This window comes from Anopheles stephensi, chromosome X (genome assembly GCF_013141755.1).
Source record: "Anopheles stephensi strain Indian chromosome X, UCI_ANSTEP_V1.0, whole genome shotgun sequence".
In the NCBI taxonomy this organism is placed as follows: domain Eukaryota; kingdom Metazoa; phylum Arthropoda; class Insecta; order Diptera; family Culicidae; genus Anopheles; species Anopheles stephensi.
The window spans coordinates 7,790,443-7,806,645 of record NC_050201.1 but is presented as its reverse complement, the minus strand read 5'-3'; positions in this window follow the sequence as shown (position 1 = coordinate 7,806,645).

Below are 16,203 nucleotides of genomic sequence, written 5' to 3'. Positions count from 1 at the left end.
GCCTAAATGTATGCGCTAAATCAAGGTTTTCTGTTTCACTGTTGTTTTGTGGGTGGAAATTCAAGCGGGACCGGGGGTGGGGGGGGGGGGAACGAATTCAGGCTGATTGGAAATTTTCACCTCATTGCATCGAGTAACCACCGAGAGGTGCTTCCGGGTGCCTGTTTCACCCAACCCATTTTCTTTCATTCTTCAAGTTCCCTGTTTACTCTTGTTTGAATTGTTTCGCACTGCCCCCCCTTTTTTATACATACACAGTGTTCGTTTCTTTTTATCCTCTCAACTTTATTTAAGCTTCCCGGACGGTATTCCCGGGAGGGGTAGGAGGGGTTGAGAGAAATTTTCTAGCTGACTTCATATTTTTCTTCGCTCGGTTGCATCTATTGAATGTGAAAATCTGTACAGGAAAAGTGACATTTGTTGTTTGAAACTATGCGCCTTAAGGGTGAATGGATCGAGGGGAAGAGGGGGTGGGGGGGGGGTTAAAACGGGTAGGGTAGAAATAAAAAAAACCCTGTTCAAACGCGGGTCCTGGCCAGAATAAACGAAATTCGCCAATTTGCTGTACAACGCGAAGCCTAAGGCGCGAAAACCATCCGTACTTCGTTGGCCTTTTTTTTCGAGTCTCACATCGAAAAGCGACATCGGTAGCTGTTAGTGGGCGAGGGAAGAGGCAGCGGTGTGAAGTGGGAAATGGAATTGTCGAAAATTTCATGCGCGTCATGATCGCGCGCGCGAGCGAAAATTTCTGTCGTCCGAATAAATTAAAGCACTGACCGAAAAAGTATCATCCCGCAGGGGTAAAAGGAACGATTTTTCTTTCTTGCTCTTTGTTTTTTTTTGTTGTTTGGTAGTGGTATATGTGCTCTAGTATGAACAAATGGAATTCCGGAATCACGGTATCAAACCGGCCCAGTTGATAAAGCTTCCGTGCATTCCGGTGCTTAAAAATGGCGCTAAGAGAGGTTTTATAAAGGTGAGCGAACAAACGGGGAAGAATAGCAACACTAAAATTGAATGTGCCTAAAGGTATGCAATCGGCAAAACAAAATACAATTTTGTTACAAAAAAAAACAAACATTTGACACCGTCAATCGGGTGTTTCGGAGCGTAAAAGCCGAGACGAAAAAGCAAATGTCTGATTAAAATACTATCCACACTCATAGCACCGGGCAAGCCAGACGACTTGTAACTACATTTGCATTTTGATTTTTGCAGATTTGAACAAAATAGGGTTTATCGACCATCCCTCACCCAAAACCGATCTATTTTCCTTCCAATTGAATTTCACCGCACAGTGGCACAGTTGGTACTCTTTTCTGTTTTTTTTTTCTTCTGAGTGTGAAAGGTTGGGAAAAGCCTTTTTGGCGCAGATCACTAGTCCCCCGTTGCCACTCATTTCCGTAGCGGAAATCAGTTTAAAAAAAAATAGCAAATATCAGGTACGAGGAATTAAACGCACAGCACGCTTCGTCCAGTGAGAAGAAATAAATAATCGAACAAAAAAATGAATTAAAAAAAGGGAAAATAGTCATTCGTCACTCTATACGGCGAAGAACAAAACCACTCGGGGGATAAGAAATAAAATATAAAATTTTTAAAGATCATTTGCAACCGACTGAAATGACTTGCCCTCACAATCTCTACATGGGCCAATTTTGAGCAAATGTTTGGACAAAACTGATTTATTTTTATTTTTGATTATCATGCAATTTTTATCAGTTTTCGTAAAAGTTAATAAATTTTACATGCTTCAATTAACAATCAGTATATTAAGTTAATAGTTTAGAGAAGTTTTGAGATAAACACTAATATTTCAAGAGACGGATAAAAATGGGGTTTAATGAATTAATTTTTATTTTTGTAGAACGACCTGATAGAACAGTATTTCAGTTGGTTAAAAGGATTAAAAAGGCTTTTTTGTCATAAGTTTATGTGTTTAAGAATAATTTTATTTTTGGAAAATATAAAAATGTAAAATCTAAAGAAAAAAGCCTTTAAATTTAATAAAGAGCATTAGAGTTGCATGTAATTGACTAAAACGGAACTGAACACTTTGAACTAAACTTTTTGTTTATAAACATTAAATTAATCTTTCATTTAAATCTCTTTTCCTCGTCTCTTTTTCCTTTATCGTCAGCACTTAAATTATATTGTCACCTCATCACTTTCGTCCGGTCTCGAGGACAGTTTTTGAGGCAATGATTGCGGTGTTGATGTGTGAAACTCTTGTGCGCTGAGAAACCCTGTATTTCGTTAGCTTTGTTTATCAAGTAGCCTCACCTTTGTTTGCTATTAAATTATTTTGTTTGCATTGTCCATTTTTTTTTTTGAATATCTTCACAATAATTCCTGAAGTTGATTTTATTGACGGTTTCATCCCGTCAAATGCCCAATGTGCAATCGGTCTGGTTCGGCTTTGTTTTTTTTTGTTGCCATCGTCGATAGCACCGAAGTGTTCAGCGCAAGCGTTGTAGCACAAGCTGCAGGCGGAACAAAAAACGCCGAACCAGAGAAACAAGCGTAAGCCCACTAGTACGACGCGTATCGGACAGATAAGCGACACCAATTTGCCACCATCACCACCACAGGCACCGCAGCCCAGTGTCGATGCTGTTTTGCGATAAAAGAACGCCACGGTGTGAAGTGAAGCGATCCATCCAGCACCGAAACATTGGCCCCAAACTGAGCACATCACCGTGGTGAAGAGGGGACTGTGAAGAGGGAAGACGATGTGGGGGGAGGACGAGGGGCGCAGTTGGTGGTTGAATATAAATTTTCGTTCATAACAATAATTATTCCAGTTGAAAAAATAAAACACTTTTAAATTAGCGCGCATCAATTTACAATCGGTGTGGTCCGGTGGCACTTTTTTCATTCTCATTCACATTTTTACCAGCGATGGGGAGAGATAAAGAGAGAGAGAGAGAGAGAGAGAGAGAGAGAGAGAGTGAAAGAGGGTGCGAAACAGCAGGACAGAGCAACACTGGAGTGGTGTGAGTACAATGAAATTGAACAGCGGGAAATGGTGACCAGGTTAATGTCCCGAGCAATTTTTCGACCGAACGTAGCATCGTCGAGCCTGTGTGTGGAGAAAAAAATGGAGAACAGATAGGATGGCTTCCCGTTGGCAGTTGACCTACCCTAGTTGAAGAATTCGATTTTCGTTTTTCAATTAGAAATATAAAATAATAGTCGGGTAGCACTAAAGAAATCGTAACAAAAATTAACAGTCGTCAAAAGCTGTTGAGCGATCGTTAAATTTCAGGCAGTCATGTACATTGAGCACACTCTACTTCCCGGGAAAAATGTAAAAGAGTATTATTTGAGAAATTATTTCGATATTTTTCGCTATTTACCCTCACAATGCAGGTTTGTTTGCAATCCATAAGCAAACCTATTGGCCCAAAAGGATGAATCAAAAGAGCCCTTTTTCACATGGTTTTTCTTGGCGCTCACAAACCCTACCGGAGATCACAGTCTATCTGTATAGCTCGGTGGCAGAATATGTGTATCATCTGTGATCTTGCTGGCTTTTGCATTCGATCACTTTTTAAGTGTCCTTCAAGCGTTGATACAATGGCATCTCAGAAGATACGTACGTTCCTTTCAACGATGCCTCTTCAGTAGTGATGGGTTGTTTGGAATGAACCCACGATTCCACACCGGATTCGGTCGGTTTGTCTTTGGTTCTGATCTCGAGGAAATGGAATCATCGTTTCCAAATGAAATCGTCCGGAACTGTCCGGAACAGGAGCAAATCGTACGGAACCGTCGGAACCCTTTGAAAACGTCGGAACCCTTGGACCCATCGTTACTGTCGGAATCGTCTGGAACCTTCGGAAACTGTAAGGAACCGTCCAGACCGTTCAGAATCGTCGGAACCCGGAACCTTCTCGAACCTCAAGAAACCGTCTGAATCGTCCTGAATCGTCGGAATCTTCAGAACCGTCCGGAATCGTCGAAACCATTGGAACCATCAAAATTGTCGGAGCTGTCGAAACTTCTTTGGATTGATAACTATTATGGCGTTTGACGTTTCGGACGATCCAAGATAAGCGAGACGTATTATAATATGGAAGAACTTATTGGTAAATTATACGTTATTGCGCGTTATTTCATTTCCAAGCGCATTCAGGGAATGAAGTGTTGGACGGTTCTGACGGTCCCGGCGGTTTCGGACAGCTCCGACGATCTGAACGATTTCGAAGATTCCGAAGTTTCTGGACGATTTTGCCGGACGATCAACGGTTCCGGAGAATACCAGTTATGCCCCAAGTATCTGATCAGTTTTATAAGCCTCTGTATAAATAAAAAGATAAGATAATAATCAAATCGAAACAGAGCTCATCGATTATACGGATCAATTAGCTTGATTGGAATAAAAAATTGAACCAACGCCATTTTATCTGCTGACGTTGTTGTTTTTTGTTTCCATTCTTATCTTAAGCTACGGCTTCAATTGGTGCTGTTTATCATTTGCCAAACCAACGCAGGACAAGCAAACAAACCTTTACCAACCTTACCACAAATCCTTTCACCGGATTATACACCGGTTCGTAATGGGATGACGTCTTACGGCGATCGATTTTGAAGCTGCATCATTCCCAAACATTCGATGCCTCGTTCCAATTGGAAGTTTTTCTTCTGAAGCTGATGATGACTTGTTTGTGCCTACCCACAATCACCTACCACGATGGATTTGCATTTTCATCCATCTCCATTGCAAAACGATAGGAAAAAGGCATCGAACGGTTCAACCTTTCTTCCAGGAAACAGGGCCCCGAGCCGAATGTGAGCTGAGAAACTATCAATTGCTACGATCAGAATAGTAATTTTGGTTCGTAATGACAACGTTTCCTGCTCAGCCTGGGAGTGTGTATGTGTGTTCTGTACGGCTTTTTCCCCCCACAGTATACAACGAGACAAACGTAAGTGACCAGGCGTCTCCATCGAGTTCGAGAAGCCATAAATGAGGTTAGGTTTTGCTGTTTTTTTGCTTCTTTTTAATTTTTTTTCGCTCGTTTTTTTATTCCTCCTTTCTTCTCCTAAAGGGATTAAGGTATTCAGGATGCTGGAGAGTCGATGGGAATACTCTCCCATAGGAAGAATCGGTAGGAACAGTAGGTAGGATGGATAAATTGGCGCTATAGAACGATCCGTTAGTAGGATTTACTACCGGTAAACAGTAGCAAGGGAGGTAAGAGGAAAGGAGAGAAGGGAAAGGAAGCCAGCAAAACGCCTCTCATGGGGTGGGTGAGGTGGGATTAGACGATATTCCAAATTTGCGTTTTTCCCTTTAGAAAAAAATGGGGGAAACTGGTACCCTGCTTCAACATTTCGCACACATGCACGCATCTTGATATCTTTGTAAAATTGTTGTTGTTTTTTGCTGTGCTTGTAAGTGTGTGTGTGTGCGTGAATGACCCCCTCATACTCTCCCTTTCTCATCCAGATTCTCTCTCACACGCTGTCTCTCTCTCTCTCTCCGTCATTCCGTCGTTCAACGTTCTTTATCATTTCCTCTTTTAATGGAAACTACTTCACCTTCGGCCAATGAAACATGCAAATTCAATTACCGGTCCCTGCTCCCATCTTCTCGACCCCGTCCGTCCTTTCCTATCTCCTATCAGTTCTGCTTATCCTGCTGGACAAAAGATGATGGTCGTTTCATTGCGTGCGGTGCGTGACCGTCCAGCAGTGAAAGGGATGCTAGTTGAACGTTGAACATCACCACGTACACATACATACTCTCGGTTTACTAAGCAAACAGCTTTTCCCTTAAAGACACACACACACACACGCTAACGCTTTATAGAGCGATTTACATAGCAAATGAACAAATCTCTCTCCGTCTCGCTCACCTCCCTCTCTCTCTCTCTCTCTCTTGCCTCCGTTTTTCCAATGCAGCCCTTAAAACCATCGGAAAAAGGGCAACCCCTAAGAGGTTGACCAGTTTGCTCATCGTTTTGAACCCATCGTCCCATCGATTTTGTCACCGCCAGGGGTTTGCACCCGAGTGGCGGGGTGGAAAACTCAATCGAAACGCACAAGGATTGACAGGAGTCCGTTCGGGTTTTGCATCGGACGGTAGCGCGGGAGTCATGGTTTAATTAAAATTTTATGAGACAATTTCGAAATCTCCACAGTCATGTTTTTGCACGTACGGGTTGTACGCCCTGTCCACACTGTCCAGAGGCGAACGGTAAGATGATGAATAGAAGCCGAGCGAAACCATTGGCAACAGTCACAGTGAAACGTGCCCTTTTTTGAACAAAGTTACACTGGACAGTTGTTTCTATTATTGGATTATTTTTGTAATTTCACCACACCGCACCGACGGTTTCCTTGACGTGTTTTTTTTTTACAAACAAACTTGTGCCATGGAAATGGTGCAATGGAGCAATCGTAATTGTAGGATTTGTTGTGCAAGGGTTCCTGGAATCAGGAACAGGTTGCTTTCACGGAACGGCACGTCCTAGCCAATGATTGTGAAGGCATGCAGAGACGATGCACCAGAACGATAAAGCTTTGTTTGCTGTGTATCATTGCCGTAATTATCAATCATTGCATCAGGTGCTTGAGCCATTTCATCCCTCTGACCACATGAGCTACAAAGCGAATTAGTTCATTTATTACTTGAGAATGTCGTTAGGATTGCATAATGTAAGGCGCATTTTGTACCCCTTTACATGTTACAAACACGTAGGCATAACCATTGATCATCTTAACATTGATGTGCAAACATGAGGCTATTTGAGCGACTTAAGGTGGGTTGTTAACAAAGGGTTTATTTCAAACATTTACACAACAACGATAATTCAAACAAGTTAGTCATGTCACACACCAAATAACTAAACTTACAGTGATGAAAAAAACAATACGATTAACTAATTTCCCGTCATGTCTCCAGCTAGAAAATTTGGAAATTTTTTAAGATATTTTCATATTCTTCTTCTTCCTTGGCAATCCAACCTCGAGAAATCTCGGCCTGCCAAAATCTGTCTTTCTGTGACTTAATTTTACCCGTAGTAAAGTAGTCAGCGCTGCGTACGGTGAGGCGGTCTGGATGGGATTTGAGCCCCAGTCAAGCCGTGTAAAGACGGGCGCCGTTATCGCCTCGGCCACTGGACTGCTCCATTTTCTGTTGGTAAAATTATTCAGAAGGCCCCCCTAGAATCAGCACGTTTTTGTTCAGCCCTGTATGCTGTAAAAAATGAGAGAAATAAGAGGGAAATGAGACTGAATTGAGAGAAAAATAACAAAAAATTGGAAAAATACTAAAGAGTAATGAGAAAGAGTTGAGAAAAAAAGAGAGAGGAATGAGAGAGCAACAAATGAAAATCGCGAAAGAATCAAGAAAAAAGTATTAGAAAAACGAGAGAAAAACGAGAGGGAAATAAGTGTGCAATAAGAGGATCGAGAAAAAATCACATCTTGAAAGAAAACCGAGAAAAAATCGGAACAGAAATGTTAGAAAATTTGAGCGAGAATCGACAGGAAATCTAGAGAAATTTGAGAGTTAGTTAGAGTGAGTTAAAAATTCGAGAAAATCTCGTGAGAAACGAAAGAGAAATTAGAGAGAAATGAGAAAGAAATAACAAAAAAATAGAGAAAAATAACAGAAAAATGAGACAGAAATGAGAGAGTAATGAGAGAGAATCTAGAGTGAATCGAGCAAAAAATGATAGAAAAACGAGGGAGAATCAAGAGAGAAATAAGAAAGCAATTAGAGAAAATCGAGCTAAACATGACAGTTTGAAAGAGAATCGAGAGAAAATCTTAAGTGCGAGAATTGAGAAAGAATCGAGAGGAAATCGAAAGAAAATCGGGAGCGAAATGAGTTAAAAATGCGAGAGATACGAGAAACGCTAAGACAGCCAGAAACGAGAGAGAAATGAGAGAGAGAAACTAGAAAAAAATAGAGAGAAACGAGAGAGAAATGAAAAATATTCAAGAATCGAAAGAGGTTGAATTGCATATACGATGTCGAAGTAGCGTTTTATGCTGTTGACATATGACATATGAAACAGTAGCTCCCTAAGCAGAGCTGCTTATGGACTGAAATTTTACCATTAAAGAGCAGCCCGTTAATCGCAAGTTATTGGCAAATTTTCCTTTTTTTCTTACTGGGTTGTTCCGCACTGTTTTCTATCCAAATTGAGGGCAAAAAATTCACTTTGTGCAGATTGCCTACTTTTAGGCGTAGAAAAAAAAATCTTGCATTTTTGCACTTCTGAGTAAATAGTTATCTAGCAGCGGGTGAATGAGAGTTCAAAAAGGTATAATAATTCTATAAAACATTGTTTCCCTCCATTGTTCCCGTCGAGTGGATAATCAGTTTGAAATGAATATTATCACTGAAAGCCCCACACACACACACACACACACGCACACCCATTAATCGTAAGTCAATCGTAACACGCCGTTTCGAAAATTGTAAATATTTTATTTATACCGTAGCGAACCCTCAATTACCGCTCAACCACCCCAAACACGCCACCCTCTCCTATCTCCCTCTCTCTCTCTCTCTCTCTCTCTCTCTCTCTCTCCTGGGAAGCAGAGGATTATGTGCGCGAAAGGTGGAATGTAAAATGATCCAACCACGGTGTGAGCCAGTGCCGGAGCGAAACTGCGACAATACGAAATTGTGCTATCTCCATACTTAAGCATGGCACGGAATTATTAACGATACGTTTCCACTAATCAACTCGCGGTTGTGGAAAATTATTTGCATTAATGTCCCTGTACGGCCATCCGACCCGGTCACCGTGCGTCTCATACCCAGGGATTTGTTTCGATTATTTGCGATTCACCTATTCAACAGAAATTAAGTTTCACTTAAGCCCCGTGTTCTTTTATTTTCGCTAATTATTGTAATTAAACTTATGGTTATTAATGTTACCTGACCTTTTTATCCGGCAAGGTTGGTGGGTTTTTACTTTCCGTTTTGTGTGTATCGCTGCTTCATACTTTCAATTAAAATGTCAACGATTTTTTGTTTCTGTCTCATCAGTTTTTTACCCCCTACCAACTGTTTACGCATTATGTGTCGACACGCAATGGCAAAGGAACGGGCGACGCTTTTTCATTCCGATGGAAACGGTACAATCGATAGCAAACTCCCGCGATGGGTTGAAACAATACAAAGCTATCTGCCTTCCAATCCAATAACCCATATATCCTTCGCAGCAGGATGTAGCAGCTTATCATTATCCTTTCCGGTTTCCGGTTCAAGCAATTCCGGAGCACTTTGGTTCTTTTTTGCTGCTGTTGTTGTTGTGTCACACGGACATTCTCGGAAGGAACGCGCACGGTCGCGTTGTTACGCCGGAACGTCAAGACACGGGATGGAGGATTCACGATTTGCGTTCATACTGTTTGCGAGCAGTTTTGTGTTGTCCGTGTATTAAACAAAAATATTTATCCAACCTCCCTGCCGCACAACTAACCGTACGGTGAAATGCTTCCTTTTGCTGCCAGCGGACATCTAGGGCGGTGCCCTGACCGTCTGCCTGTCTGTCCGGAAAGAATAAGAATGTTTTTCCCATTTTTACCAAGATGGGCTTTCGAAGCATCCCACGAACGAACCTGTTGGAAGTCGCTTTCCTTTCTCTCGCTCTCTCTCTCTTTCTCTCGTTATTAAGGATCCTTCCGGAATGTTGTCCCTTCGGCTGTGAAGGACAAACGGAAGGACAGATAGCAACATAGGATTTGAAGGAATTTAAAGTAGCCATTTTCTGGTGAACCATACTGCCGATGGCGGGTGGTAGCTACCTAGATTAAGGACGCATTCGGCATGGGAGAGGTGAATATGCAGAAGAAAAAAAGATAAGCTTGACGAAAATGGGTTTTCGGAAGCGGTCTTTATATGTTTATATGATGGAATGCTTAAATTTTGTTTGTTTGTGTATGTAGGAGGACAACAGGTAGTTTTGGAAGAGGAATGCACAAAAGCTTCCGGTAGTTCGGCACAAGTATTTCGTCCAACGATTGATTAATGCTAACAAGAAAATGGAATTATTCTCTTATATTTCACTCGATCAAAATTATACGGATATTAAATACTAATTTCAACAACAAATACTTGCTAGCTAGAATCCATAAGAAATGTATGCTATAAATAATGATAGCCTGAAGTTATGCAATTCGTAGAACAATCTATCGAAACAGTTTTGCAACCTAATGCTAAAAGATTTCGAAATTAAATTATGGATTTTGTTTCTAAAACAACTTCAAGCAAGGCAATATGCGCGACATAATTCTCATGCTGTGATTTTCTTAGGTAGTGACGTCTGTTGGAAAAATAAATTAAAACAAACCAGCGATCGGAAACGAAATTCATGCAGTTCGATCAGCGATCAGTTTGAGGATTTAAGAATTTTGAGGAAGATTTGACAACAAGTAACCCTTTAAGCTCTAGTTTCAATCCATTTTTTTAATTTTTCGGTCGGGCAGAGTCTGCGCCATACAGAAGTCAGGGCTGGAATTGGATTAGATTGGTCTAGCGCCAGATTGAAAAGAAAATAGGTAAGCCCATCTTCCTGGCGCAGGCCCTTCGTGGTAGCAATTTTTGATCAAGTGGCCAATTTTTGTACAACAAATTTAATACAGGACTTTAATAGACAATTAGTCATTATTTGACAACTATCTATCCCACTCCCAAATCTGTTTCGAAGTCCTCATTTATGCTTAATCCACCCTGCTTAGAGAGAAATGAAGATATATAAGAAAGAATCGAGCGAGCAATCAGAGAGAATCATAAAAGAATCGAAAAAGCACCCAGAGAGAAATGACAGAGAAATAAGAGAGAATTATGAGATAAATGCAAGAGAGAATCGTGAGCGAAATGAGAGAAAATCTAGAGATAAAACAGCGAGAATCGAGAGTGAAATGATAGAGAATCGAGTGAGGATCGAGAGAGAAATAAGAGACAATCTTTGCGAAAAAGAGCCAAAAAGAGTTGCGAGAAAATCAAGCGAAAATCGAGAGACAAGTGACAGAGAGAGAATCCAGTGAGAAATTAAAGAGAATCGAGAGCAAAACGACAGGTAAACAGGAGATAATCTAGAGAGAAAGGAGAAATAATTGCGAGCAAAATGAGAGAAAATTGACAGAGCAATCAGAGAGAATCATAAAAGAATCGAGAAAGCATCCAGAGAGAAATTACAAAGAATCGAGAGAAAATCGAGAGAGAAATTAGAGAGAATCGACAGGATTCGACATCCCATTTCTCAGTCCCCTCCCTCATTTATTTCTCGCTTCACTCTCATTTCTCTCTCAATTCTTTCTCTTTTAGCTCTCGATGCTCCATCATTTCTCTCTTAATTTTTGCTAATTTTTCTCTTATTTTTTCTCGATTCTCTTTCATTACTCTCTGATTTCTTTCTCGAATCTCTCTCGATTCTATGTCATGTCTTTATCGATTTTATTTTGATTCTCTGTCATTTCTCTTTGGGTTCCCTCTCGATTCTCTTCTCTCGAATTTGTGTCGAGAAATTCTCTTCAATTTTCTATCAATTTTCCCTCGATTTTCATTTGATTTTTTTCTCGATTCTTTCTCGATTCTCAGTCATTTCTCTCTAGATTCTTTATCATTCTCTGTCACTTTTCTCTCGATTCTCTTTTAGTTTTCTCGCAATTGGCTTCTATTTCGCTGTCGATTCTTTCTTATTTCTCTCTTATTCCTCAATTATTTCTTTCTCAATTCCCTCTCGATTATTTTCAGATTTACTCTCGATATTCTGTCATATCTTTCCGGAATTCTTTTACTATAAATTCTCCTTTCTCTTATGATTCTCACGCATTTATCTGTCAATTTTTTCTGGGTTTTCTATGAATTTTCTATTGATTTTCGTTCGATTTTCGATTATCTCTCGATTTTCTCTCTATCTCTATCTTCTCGGTTATTTATCTCATGTTAGCTAAAATAACCCACCATACAACTATTTTTTTCTACCGATTTAAACTTTGCTATGCCATTTTGAGAATCAGGGAGCCAAATGACAGGTTTACGATGGCATTGTGTTGATATGGTGAAAACATTCAGGTGCTTTACGATGACTCTTTGGATTTATTTTTAACCCAAAGTGGCTGACATATTTCAATAAATAATAATAATAAAAAGTCATCGTAAAGCGTCTAAATATTTTCACAAACTGTCAATTCAAGACTATAAAGCCGTAATTTGGCATTCTGAACATCAAACTGGTATAGCGAACATTATACCGATCATAAAAATACGTTATTGGACCGGTTCGTTTCGGTTTGCGCTTTAGCTGACAATTCCTAGAGACTTAAAAATTGATAAAAAATGTTTCTTGGCTAACCTTCTTATCCTGATTTCGCTTGATAAACATTTCGTGCAAAAACCAATCACATCAAAGCAAGCAAATATTCACAATCGACCTATGCATTTAGTTCGGCTTTATTAACTTAAAGCCTCCACTGTGCTAATAGAAAAAAAGCCGTCCTTGTCCATTTCCATCATAAATTTATTCTATCAAACACACAACACGCCACATTTATCGATTTGTGGTCGTTTTACGTTGTGTTAATTTTTTTTTCCTCAACACATTCCTTCCGATATTAACATTTAAGCAATTCGAGACCGTTTCACCGAATAAAAATCAGACAAAAAGTCCAAAAACCCAACACTTTATTGCCCCTTCCGGTTTTATAGCACCGGAGCACAAACGGGGGGGTGCCTAGTTTTATTGATGGAATTTTGATTTGCTGCCCAACACCCAGAAGAGCGAGAGTGAACAAGAATTGCCCTGCAACACATTTATTATTCCTTTAGCAGGATACGCGGAGTTTTGGCTCTCATTTTTAGCCCTCTTTCTTCATCAACATATACATTCATGTTATATTATTTATTTCATTTGGCTTTTATTCTTTGTTTCTTATCGGTACAGTTTTATAATGGTACGCGTCCATCATGCAGCCATGTCTCGCGCTTGGCCCAAACCGAACACGCAGCTTGGGAAAACGCGTTAGAAATGCCTCAACAAACCAAAATCCGTTTTGCTTCCTTTTGTTTTCCTTCACAGTTTTTTTTACGATCCGGCTCGATGGTCGAAAGCACATTTACATAAATATTTTACATTCAGCCCCGTGCGGCATAATGTGGTGTGGATGGGATTATGGAGACTCGGAGAGGGAGAGGTGCAAACAAAAAACCCCCCTCGAACGCGACTAGCTCAGGACTTTCATCCAAAGGAATTAGCAGTCAATGTAACGGTTACCGATGGGGGTCGCAACCGTGACCGAGCGGTAGCTGGCCCTAAACAAATTTTCTTCCCCAGGAATATCTTTGCGCTCTTTTCTAACGGCCGGGCTACTGGCAGAAAAGAGAGATTTCTTTTGTTTGGCACCGAATCCGATCGAACGGACACGCTCGAAGCGTTTTCAACCGTTGGCAAGGGACAATGTTTGAATGAATACAAGTACAAAAGCTAACCTTTCGTTCGCTCTTTCTTTTTCTCTCCGTCTCTCTGTTTGGCACAGTGTGGGTTCGCAGGGTTTTGTAGCTCCGAAAGCGACCAAATCACAACCACAAAACGCACCAGAAAACCCACCAGAAATAATCACTGTCAAGCACCGGTGAGCATTTGCACAGAATAATAAAGGCAAAACGAAGGAGCACACAAGACGGGCTTCCAAATCGGGACTCCCGCCGGTAACTCGAAAAAAAAAGTCAGGTGAAACCGGAAACGAACGAAGAACGATTTGCATTGTCCTTAAATTTGTGTGTGTGTGAGACTTTCCCTTAACGGTTGAGCGATTCGTTGCGAAAAAGGAGAGTCAAGGGCAACAAAACCCAACAAATCTGGGAGCAAACCCGTAAGAACTGCACACCGGAGCCGCACTGCTGACTGCCGGAACTATTTACCAAAAATCCAACCCATTTGTGTCGCGTGTTTCCTTTCCCCTTTTTTTCCCCGATTGGAGGAAATGCAATTCTAGCAATTCGCAAACGTCTTGCGAAAATCGAATGAACAGGTATGCGGCAAATGGGTAAGGGGTTGCTTTTTCCGGAGGGAAAGCAACAGTTTCGTGTTCTGATTTCCGAGGCCGGGTAGTAGTTTTTCCTTTGCAAAAATGTACAGAAAAATTTTGAATGTTCTGATGGCAGGGATTTGAAAACTGGTGGAGCTAAATCAAATGCCTCGCCAAACGAGTAGAGGAGCCGACACATACAGACGAATGGGTCAGGCGTACCAAATGAGGTCCGGGCTCCACGATTGATAGCATTTCCCGAGATCCGAGCGGCTTGGCTGGTACGAATAGACCCACCAAGGAAAGGAGCGCTGGACAATCTGTAGTACCGTTGAGAATTGCGACAATGAAGGCAAGTCTGGCACGTCGAACTATGGCAATCCAAGCAGCAGACACTTAGTCCTATAGTCCAGACTATTATCCCAGCAGCGTAGGGTGAACCGAGTAGCTCTTCGTATAAGGAGCTCGAGCCGCCGTAAGGAACAGGTCGAGGCGGGCCATCACACTGTGTTTGCATATTCCATTAGCGATCGAACCAGGGAATAGTATAACGGAACGGAACTCCCACGGCTTGTTGGTAACCAATCCTAGCTGTTCCTTGAACGTGTTCATATCGATGAAGACGCCTACATTTTTAACACAGTCCTTTCTCGCGAGCATTTCTTCGTTTAATTCGTATCTAAAGAGAGTATGAGCTTGTGACCAGCTAAAGGTTATGATGACTCATTTTCCGTAGCATAGACTCAGGGAGTTTCTCTTGCACCAGGAGTCGAACTCACACAGTCCTAGTCCTTCGGTGAACGGGTTTCAATGAAAATATTTGCATCGCCGGCGTATTACAGAAAGTTGTCACCCGGAAGCACCGTAGGAACGATCGATAGAGATTTTAGGCCCAATAAGCTACAGCAATAAGGAAAGGATGGAGTGATGCCTAGTGGGATATTGGCTAAGCCTACGCTGGACACGTTCTTATCAAGTTATTGTTGCCACTCCTGCTAGTGAAAATCTCCACGTCTTTAGTCTATATGTCATAGCCAGCCGTACGACATAATCCTTGATTAGAGGGAATCGATGCCATATACTGTGTATCTCCATAAGATCCATAAGAGAAGTCGATAGGGAAGGATAGGTGGGTTCAGGGGATAGTGACGACGGTCTTCACTCGTTAGGACCAGAGATCAGATTTCGTCCAGACCACCTCCACACACGTCGGACTAACTATCCAGTTACGAGTATAACCAAGTCAATGAATGCCAGAAATGACAGATCGAGACCTCTCAAGGTTGTAGAATCAAAATGAACTAGAAGAAGAGGAATACTCAAACGTGAGCAACACCAGCAAACCAACGGAATACCCTTAAAGCAAATCCTGAACTCTAGCTTGAAAAGTCCTACCTTGAAGAAAGGATATTGTCCAACATAGTACCTATATTGGTTCCCTGTATTCTTCTCATGCTTAAGTTTATTTTTTATTTTAAGACCTTGCGATCTTTCCTTCCCGACTCGACTGGGCGCTTTTGAGTCGTCCATTGCCCCATTTAAACCTTCCACGCAGAGGAGATGGGTTCAATCTTCACATTCCTGCTGGTGAATCGGGTACTTAAATGCCGGGGCTCAATACAATGCTTGTGTTGGGAATCTTCCGAATGTTAACTCTATTCCAACACCCTAAATCACTACCAAAGCTCTATGATGGATAATAATTGACTGACTTCCGGATACCAAAGTGACTTTCGAGATTGGCGAATGGTCGGGAAACACTTCTTCCACCAGAGCTTGTCGTCAAGCCAAGGATCCTCACTGTACCTGTTGGTGAAAAACAAGGAGCCACACAGACTGCTGTTACGCAGGATGGATCGTGCTCCCTGAACCTGCTCAGTGTGCTCCCAGCTCCAGAGACTGTTTTCATAGTCGTTTCAACGTTCCAACTAAGCTGAATATTGTAGTGTACGTTCAAATTATCAACCTTTGAAAATCAGTAGCAGAACGTTGGCCGGACTTCATACGGCAGGAGCGAGGTTCAAATCCCATCCAGACTGCTTCCCAGAACGCAGGATTGACTGACTTATTTTATTGTCCATCATTTTGTGTTTTATACCAATCATTTAGGGGTAAATTCATCTACTTCTGTTTAATTGTTGTGCGATTGCTTCAAAGTATGGCCTGAGGTGTTGATGAGTTGCGGAATAATCGAAAAAAAAA